Here is a 9683-nt window from a genome sequence, read left to right as displayed (position 1 = left end):
CCAATGCATCTCTTTTCAAAAATGCATCTCTCTTATTATTCTCTCATTTCTTCTTAAACTAATGTCTAGGCGCACACACACACACACACACACACATATATATATAGCTTCTATAATTACTAATTCCTACTAAACTATTAATTAAAAACTTTTAATACCAACCCAATTCAATTCTAATCTTACTTGTATTGCCTGCGCGCCTAACTTGGTTTCTAATAGCAACTCATACTTGCTAATCACACAATTTTTTAATTAATTAACCTGCAATTTTAATTTAATCAAAATAGCTAGATCTAAAATTACTAATTCCAACAAAGACATGTCTTACTGTTATATTGAAAAAAAAAAAAAAAAAGTCCTGAAACTAAGTCCATTAGTTCATATATGCATTCTAACACTGTTGTTTTGTATATATCAGCAAAATAGTATCGATTATGTGTTGCATCTGAAAATGACTTTGAAATCTTGAAGGCCATATCCATTTGATTTTCACGTTTCAACTTACACAAATATTTTAAAATTTTGATATAAGTTTAGTACTGTAATTGAAGATAGCATGATCTTAATTTCTAATCCAAATCTACAACTAATATACCGTGCTCAACACTGCTTATTCTTTAGAAGAAGTTTAATTGTCAAACCTAACTAATGAGTAAATCCTCCATATCAGAAATTTAGATAGTGTTAATATTCATTGTATCGGAATTGGGAAATGATAATAACAGGCCGGACTAAGTCTCTCTGCACTTCTGTCGGTAGTTTATGGCGAACAATGATAGTAATATTCATTAGGCAATCATAATAACATGCCGAACAAGGTGGTATGTATCATTTTACCCTTCGCTTGCATAGTCATAGTTTATGAGAGTTAAGAACAAGTCTAATGGGAGCTATATGGGCTGTTAAAGGCAAAAAATAGCACTCCAACCACAAAAATATCATTCTAATGGGACTGCTAAAAGGGTCTTAAATTTGGAAAAAATAAAAAACCGAGCCAAAATTAAGACCTTCGCTAGCAACTGTTATAATAAGTTTGGGAGACGGATAATACAGTTTCTGCCGTCCGTGAAACTGTGTCGTCCGTCCAAAAAAAATTCAATCAAAGTTACAAAATAATGGCTATACCGTCCGTAACATTTAGCACTTCAAAACAGAAAATGCAATTGGATTGGTTTCTTGATTTTGGGGTGCCAAATTTGACTGGGCAAACTGAAAGGCCTATGTGGCACCTTTTAGCAGCCCAATTTAATTAGCAGCTCTCCATTGGACTTGCTCTAATAGACGAAAAATGTTTTTATGTGGTCATTCATTGCACATTTGCACCCATCTATGGTCACAACTCACAACACGATTAATTATAAAAGAAGGAAAAAAAAGAAGATAAAATCAAGGTTCAGGCCAACACTAATCAGAGGTGAGTACTGTGTCGTGATTTATAGTTCCATATGTGGTTTTAAAAGGTTGTCGATATCTTGATCTTTTTATGTATTTTCCTGGGGCACTCCACCTATTGCCAATCGTTTTGACTTTTGAGCTAAATGCTTGAGTAAGTTGAGTTGAAGAAGAGTGGAAAAAATAGAATGATGCCGAGTTAAATTGATAAACGAGAAGTGTTTTTTTTCGCTAGGGGTGACCGGGCGACAAAGTCGTGAGTACAAGGGTACAAGGCGATTTTTATTTTGTCAAGGTGGAAATTGTAGGAGATGGAGGAAGAAAAGTGATTGTGGTGTGGTATTGGGCGTGATTGTGGTTCGTCATTTCTTACTAGATGGTCAATGTGCAAGACAAGATCACATGCCCAAATCCTAGCTAATGAGTAAAATTGCAGCAAAAATGAACCCAGTACTGAATACTGATACTGTACAACAGTACAACTGGTAATATCTAATTAAAGAAATATGTGCGAGAGTTACAAATGTTACTACTATATTTGGAGAATTTCATCCCTGTCCTTAATATATATAAAATTGGAGAGCAAACATGTCTTTCAAAGTGGCTGCTACTACAATTGGTTTTTTGACTTATATTTAGGTGTTTTGTGTGTTTGCGCTAGTGGCAGAAGAAACAATAAGAAGCATATCGAGAGAAGAAGACCCAGAGATTAATAAACAACTTGAAACCTTAAACAAACCTGCAGTCAATAGGTGAATTATCTCAATTTATTTATTTTGTTATCATACTGAAATGGTGAAATATTTTGTAGTGGAATGTTATGTCATTCTAATGCCCATAAACTTCAAATTTAGTGCGAAGGAAATATGAATTATTAGTTAATAATACTAATTGCCATTTTCTGTAAACACTCTACCGACACCCTTTTTGGCTATTGATATTAATTATACTTAAAAAAAAAAAGTTTTCAAAATAAGAAAAACAGTAATAATTCTTTCCAATTCAATAGAAAATAGATTCATGTATACGCACTGACTCTTTTAAAAACTTGCTCAACAATCATAATTATACATATATAAATTTTCTTACATGCCATACCTTTTTTGTGTGTTCCCATAATAATCATAGGTCAGACCTCCCATGGTGCATGGAGGCGATTTTTTAACGTTTGGAATACGAAAAAAGATGAGGCTCGCGGTTTACCAATGGGATGAAGGAGTTTGCAAAATTTGAGAATAGACACGAGATGATTGAATATCCATTAGAAGGAGCAAGCTTCACCTGGTCGGATAAACGAGTTATCCCCAAGATGTCAAAGCTTGACAGATTCATTTCCTCAGTAGAGTGGGACTCTCATTTTGGGGATGCTGTGCTCAAGGCTCTTCCAAAATTTACTTCAGATCATCGCGCTGTGATGTTAGACTGTAGTAAGATTGTTTGAAAACCATCCCCTTTTCGCTTCGAATTAATGTGGTTGGAGGATCCATCAATTGACAGACTAGTAGAGGAATGGTGGTCTTCTTTCCATTATGAAGGGAGACCATCTGAGATCTGGTGGAATAAAATCAAAGAGTTAAAAGCTAAATTGAAGCTAAAGTGGAAGCTATTGATGTGATTGACAAGAAAGAAGAAAGTGTCGATCTTACAGAACAAGAGCTAGTGGAAAGGATCAAATATGATCAATGATTTACAAGACTTGTTGAAGAAGCAAACACTAAGTTCCGGACCAGACTTTGTACAATATTTACACCATTCATAAAGAATTCACACTGATCACATTTGTAATGAAATTTGCATTTTTTATGTCGGCAAAAACAGAAAATCGGATGATCAAAAATTCAAATGAAGTTACGTAGGAAGCAAGTCAACAACAGTCCTGGAAGCATCTTACGATCTTAGCAAAGTACCAAGCATAACATTCAAATGATGACCCACCACCACGCACAAAGGAAGAAAACATGAAGGAAAGAGAAGAGACCTAGTAATAATACACTGTAAAATATGATATTTGTGGCTCCCACATTCTCTCTTTCTTATCACCATTGTCATATACAAACAGCAGAGAGAGTTTTCATAACTTCTTTGTGGTGGTCTGCTTAGCTTGGTTGATTTTGGACTAGTATTCACCTTAACATCACTCGATCAATTATATTATATATAAGGTCAGTTTATTACAAATTTTTTCTTCCTTGTTAGTTGCTATTATACATTTGATTATTACTCTTGTTTTTAATTGCCATTCATTGTTAAAGGTTAACAACATAACCATGTTTTGCAAACTTAAACTCTTGATCCATCACTTATTTGAAATATGAGCTAACCAATTCTACTGATAAAGTCCAATGATGACTATCTCTTAAAACTGATTTGTAGTTTTGCTGCTAATTCTCCACCTTTACATGATTTTAAATGTGCAGATATCCAGTTACGTTTTCCTTTGGTTCTTGTTATTAGAGGTTCAGAGAACAACCAACTACCCAAACAAACAAGTGAGATTATACATATTCTCTATTTACTTAATGTTATGTATTTTACATATATCCTACTGGAATAGCTCTATCATGTATCATCATTTTAATTAACAACCAATGTGTTGTAATGACAGGTATGGAAGTTGTTGGAGCAGCAGTTGGAAGTGTACTGACTTGTGCGCTTAATCAGTTGGGTGTCAAAAGTCTGAGTGAAGAAATTCAGACATTGAGAAACAAAAAAGGAGATCTGATTGCCAGAATAAAGGAGGTGGAAAAAACATTGCGAATTGCAGAGGTAGAACAAGGAAAGAAGCGCACAAGTGAAGCACAAAATTGGTTGACTAATGCCAACAATGTTATAAATAAGGCGGATGATGTGGACAAGGAAGCCAACGTGGGAAGAAGATGCCTAAGTGGAGTTTTGCCTAATTGTTGTTCGCCTAGTTGTTGTTCACGACTGAAATTGCTAAAACAAATTTTAGAGTTCACTGAAGAGATGGTTGGTCTATTATATGAGGCTAGTCGATTATCAGAAGAGTCTTTGACGTTTTTGGGAATGGAGATGCCAACTACAAGACTGATTGGTAGTACTGCTGATAAGAACTTCAAGATGGTTTGGGAATATATAGTAGGTGATGAGTTTGAGAAAATTGGTGTCTACGGCATGGGTGGCGTGGGAAAAACCACCATTATGAAGACAATCGAAGAAGCGACTTGTGCAAGAACGTAGACGTTTTGAAAACGTTTTGTGGGTTACTGTATCCAGAGATGTTGATGCTCAAAAACTTCAACAGCAGATTGCGAACGTAGTCGATTTGGATCTTTCTGCTAGACAAGATGAAGCTAGTAGATCGCCATCACTATTCAGTGCATTGCAAAGAAAGGGAAAATTTGTACTTTTCTTGGACGATATATGGGAGGCATTTGATCTACATGAGCTAGGAGTTCCCGAACCTTCAAAAGACAATGGGTGCAAGATAGTATTAACTACTAGATCATTGGAAGTGTGCAGAGGGATGTTGTGCCAAAAAGATGTCAAAGTTGAACCGCTTTCTAAGGACGAAGCATGGGAACTGTTCTTGGTAAATGTTGGTGAGGAGCTTGTTCCGATGTGGAAGAGATTGCAAAAGAAGTTGTTGCGGAGTGTTGTGGTTTGCCGCTTGCAATCATCACAATTGGGCGAGCAATGAGAAGCAAAGATGTTGGTGATGTTGATGAGTGGCGAGTTGCATTATCAGATCTGCAAGAATCTACAAGTTTGAACATGGTCATGGAGGAGAAAGTCATTCAGCGTCTAAAATTCAGTTACGATCAATTGAGGGAAAACCACCAGAAGTGTTTCTTATATTGTGCATTGTATCCTGAAGATTATAAAATTGACACTAGTGAGTTGATTGAGTATTGGGTTATGGAAGGGTTAGTCAAGGGATCGAGCAAAGAAGATGAAATGCGTCGTGGCCGTGTTATACTGAATAAACTAAAGGGTTGTTGCATGCTAGATGAAGTTTCTTTAGAAGGTCGTCTTCATTTTGAAGTTGATAGGGACTTTGTTAAAATGCATGATTTGATTAGGGATATGGCTCTTTACATCACAAAATCAAAATCAAAATTCATGGTCAGAACTGGGCTTTCATCAACAGAAATACCGCATGAAGATGATTGGTCGGAAGATCTTGAGAGGGTTTCGTTTATGGAAAGTAAAATAGAAAATATTCCAATTATTCCGAAATGCCCAAAACTCTTGACTTTGATCCTTGGTCAGAAGTATCCTGCTGCACTGAAACACATTGCACATAGTATTCCTGGTGCACTGAAACACGTTGCACCTGGTTTTTTTATGAACATGAATAGTCTGATGGTTCTCGATTTATCTGGGACTTGTATTGAGTCGTTACCAGATTCACTTTCTGATTTGGTGAATCTTCGTGGTTTACTCTTACTTGATTGTCGGAAATTAGTTAGAGTGCCTTCTCTATCCAAGCTTGAGTCACTGAGAGTGTTGAAGCTCACATATTCGGCCATAGAAGAACTGCCTCATGGGATGGAAATGTTGGCCAACCTCAGAAGCCTTGATCTCAGCGGCAATTCTAAATTGAAAGAAATGATCCCTTCAGGATTGATATCCAAGTTTTCTTTACTTGAAGAGTTACAATTGAGAGGAATAAATCAGGAATATGTGTATGCGCGAGAAAGAGGGAGAGATTTCGTGCGGGAACTCTCAAGCTTGACACACTTGGAGAATCTTACAATCCAATTTCACGAGCTATCGGACTTTATTTCCTATGGTGAATTTACAAACTTTGAAAAGTTAAAAAAGTATTTTATTCTAATGGAAAGAGAAGCATATTATTTCGAAAGTCAGCAGGAGGGAATTCTATGTTTGTCCAACTCAAAGGGTATTCCTTGCAATTCCCTCCGACTTCCGAAAAGCATTCAATTTCTTCAAGTTCAACATTTCGCAAGATTATCAGAGTTGCCCTTCCTACAATGGGTCGAGAACATGGGTAAGATATATGAGAAGGTCCCAGCACACGGAGCTTTTCCTTGTTTGAAGAGGTTAGAGATCTGGAGTTGTCGTAATATCAAAGTTTTCTTGTCGTCTAGGTTGCTTCAACAACTTCTTAACCTTGAAGAGATCATCGTGGGGGATTGTGAGCAATTGGAGGAGCTAGTGGTAGCGGATGGAGATGAGAGTGGTGCCATTTCAGTACTACCAAGGTTAAATTATTTGGATTTAATAGGATTACCAAAACTGAAGAGCACTTGGAGTCAGCTATTCATGTACAGCAACTCTTGGCAGTCTGTTAGAATTGACACTGTCAAACTGGACCGCCTGTTTTCAACTAGGTTATTACAACACTTTCAATACCTGGAAGTGATCAGCGTGGGGAATTGTGTTGAATTGGAGGAACTAATTGTAGAAGAAGAAGAACCATGTGAAATTGATTATACTGTCGCACTCCCAAGGTTGAAGTCATTGTACTTCGACAGCCTACTGAAAATGAAGAGCATTTGGAAGGGCATGATGGTTTGTGACTCTCTTGAAACAGTTTTTGTAACCAATTGTCCTGAATTGAAAAGGCTCCCTCTTTCAGCCCCACCTTCTCTTGAAGTAATTTATGGAAGAAGAGAGTGGTGGGATTCACTCGAGTGGGATTACCCACGTCCTGAACATCTCTTTCGAAGGGTGGGTTGAAATGATCTTTTTCTAGGCTTCAATTGGTTTTCCTTTCTGCTTTGATAACTTGCTTCTACACTGAAAACCCTTTCGATCAAGGTATGTGTCATGTTCATCCGAAGTTTCAAGCTTTTCATCAGAAACTTTATTTCTTTTTAGAATTTTGTTTGATTTGTTGCCGTTTTTAAAGATTTTCAAATAATTTGTTGTTCAATTTATCCACAGATAAATTCGAATTTGTATTGATTTTTCGTGGAGATTCAGAAATTCTAATCTTGTTTTGGTTTCAATTGATTGGAATTTTGAATTTGGTTGTTTTGTTTTTTCAGTTGAACTGATTTCTAGAGTTTTCGATTGCGGGAATCCTCACCGATAGTATTGGAACTTCTTTTGGTGATGGTAAAACTCAGAACGACTTCTATACTCTCAATTATTTGTTCCTGTCAATCAATGGTGTCTATGTGTGTCCGCAATGTGATTTGTTGAACAGTCAAACTGGACGCAGAGAATGCAACAACTTAATGTATGAACAAGAAGATGTATTTGAGTGGTGGGATTCACTCGAGTGGGATTACCCACGTCCTTAACACGTCTTTCGAGAAAGGAATGATTGATTTCGTCTCTGATCGGATTGAAAAGAGCTCTTATTCCAAGTTACAAAGTGATTGTGGAAAAGAAAGGTCTCCAAGTGCTACGAAGGAATCAAATGTTAGTTATCGAAACTAGTTTTCCTTTCTGCTTAGATAATCGGGTTTTCGATCAAGGTATGTATCATGTTCATCCGTAGTTTCAAGCTTTGGATTTGAAACTTTGTCTTTTTAACAAATTTGAAATAATTTGATAGATAATAGGCCATGCTGATGTTGTTGTTCAAATTCAAATTTATATTGATTTTTAGTGGAGAATCAGAAATTCTAGTCTTGAGTTTTCGTTTCAGTTGTTTATCCTTTTTATCCTTTAGGTTTTTTTTTCCAATTTTGATGCAACCATTGGAATATAGGTCACCGACATATTTTCATTTATGTTCTAAAATTGACTGAAACTAATAACAACTCCAAATTCCATAGTCTTTCCCAATTGTTCTCTTGGCCAAGAATGATTTCTACTTTAATGTTTGACAGGTAAGAAAATTTCAAAATCCCTTGAGGACAATAGCCGCATATTTTTCTTTAGAGTTAATAGCAATTTGGTCTTTGACTTAGGTCTTGTTTTATGGGCTGCTATTGCATTAAGGTTATAATTATTCATGGATTTGAATGTATATGGAGATTCCTGGTTTGTCAGAAACCCATATGTGAATATTTTTTGAGTTGGCATTATGATAACATTTAGTCAAAATTGGTTTCATGAAATCATATGTTTGTTTAAGGTATACAATGATAATTGGCGTATTAAGGTGAACATATTCCGAAAATGAAAATTGTAGTTGGTCCCTGAATAGTATCCAGTGATTACATTACCATTGACTCACAAACAGGGCTGAGGTTGAAAGTTGGTGTTAGGCACCGATTGGTCCTACCAATATAGTCCCCTCCAGTTAATGAGATCTGTTGAAGCGTGTTTAATTTGATTTAGTTCTTGTACTGGTTCTCTGATTTCAAGTAACCGCTTGAATGTTTCTTTGATGCATAAGCTTTATACATTTGGAAGTATCAAGTGATGAACTATAGCGAGTGTTATATGATCTCTTGGAGCTATGCCTCAATTCATTTCTGTCTGTATGGTTGACTTGTCTTGGATTAAATTGTGTATGATGATCTGGTGATTGTAAATATTTTGCGCATCGGTCGCTAGACGTTAATCCTGGCATTGTTTACCATGATTAAGACCTCTCACTAAAAGCTCTGATAAAGTTCCAAAAATATAGCGTATATTTAAACATTTTAACCAATTGAAAATCTGGTTGGAGGATCCATCAATTGACAGACTAGTAGAGGAATGGTGGTCTTCTTTCCATTATGAAGGGAGACCATCTGAGATCTGGTGGAATAAAATCAAAGAGTTAAAAGCTAAATTGAAAATCTGGAATAAGGAAGTTTTTGGTAGAGTCGATGGATTGATTGAAGCTAAAGTGGAAGCTATTGATGTGATTGACAAGAAAGAAGAAAGTGTCGATCTTACAGAACAAGAGCTAGTGGAAAGGGCCAATATGATCAATGATTTACAAGACTTGTTGAAGAAGCAAACACTAAGTTCCGGACCAGACTTTGTGGCAATAAGAAATAGACATTCAATAAGGTGCCATGCTCACATTGATTGATGGTAGAGATATGTAGAGATCCTAGAAGGATTAAAGATCATATTACATCCTTCTATGAAGATCTGTATAAAGAGCCAATCCTTGAGAGACCGACGCCTGATGGGTTATTCTTTGAATCAATTGATGAGAACAGAGGACATCTTTTGAAATAAATTTTGATGAAGATGAGGTTATTAGCTGCTCTAAACGACTTAGGTGGAGAAAAGGCCCCCGGACCAGATGGCTTTCCAATGGCCGTATACAAAAGATTCTGGAATATTCTCAAAACTGATATGATGGAGGCAGTTAAGGAGTTCCAAGATTTGGCTTTCTTGAATTGGAAGAACAATACAACTTTCATCTCTTTGATTCCTAAGAAGCAAGGGATTCTTTCTTTGGGCGA

The 9683-nt window shown here is 36.3% G+C and overlaps 1 pseudogene across 1 annotated transcript; it reads left to right on the top strand.

Annotated features, from left to right (window-relative positions):
* The first annotated feature begins 2602 nt into the window (after nt 1–2602).
* LOC147501022 (disease resistance protein At4g27190-like) lies at nt 2603–7956 on the top strand (annotated as a pseudogene). The gene is made up of 5 exons (XR_015219747.1): nt 2603–2819; nt 3810–3881; nt 3998–4476; nt 4574–7140; nt 7371–7956. The product of XR_015219747.1 is annotated as a disease resistance protein At4g27190-like (transcript).
* The last annotated feature ends 1727 nt before the right edge of the window (nt 7957–9683 follow it).

The sequence above is a fragment of the Coptis chinensis genome, chromosome 4 (genome assembly GCF_015680905.1).
Source record: "Coptis chinensis isolate HL-2020 chromosome 4, ASM1568090v1, whole genome shotgun sequence".
Taxonomy (NCBI): domain Eukaryota; kingdom Viridiplantae; phylum Streptophyta; class Magnoliopsida; order Ranunculales; family Ranunculaceae; genus Coptis; species Coptis chinensis.
Note: the sequence above shows the minus strand (reverse complement) of the source record. Positions and strands in the feature narration are given on the sequence as shown.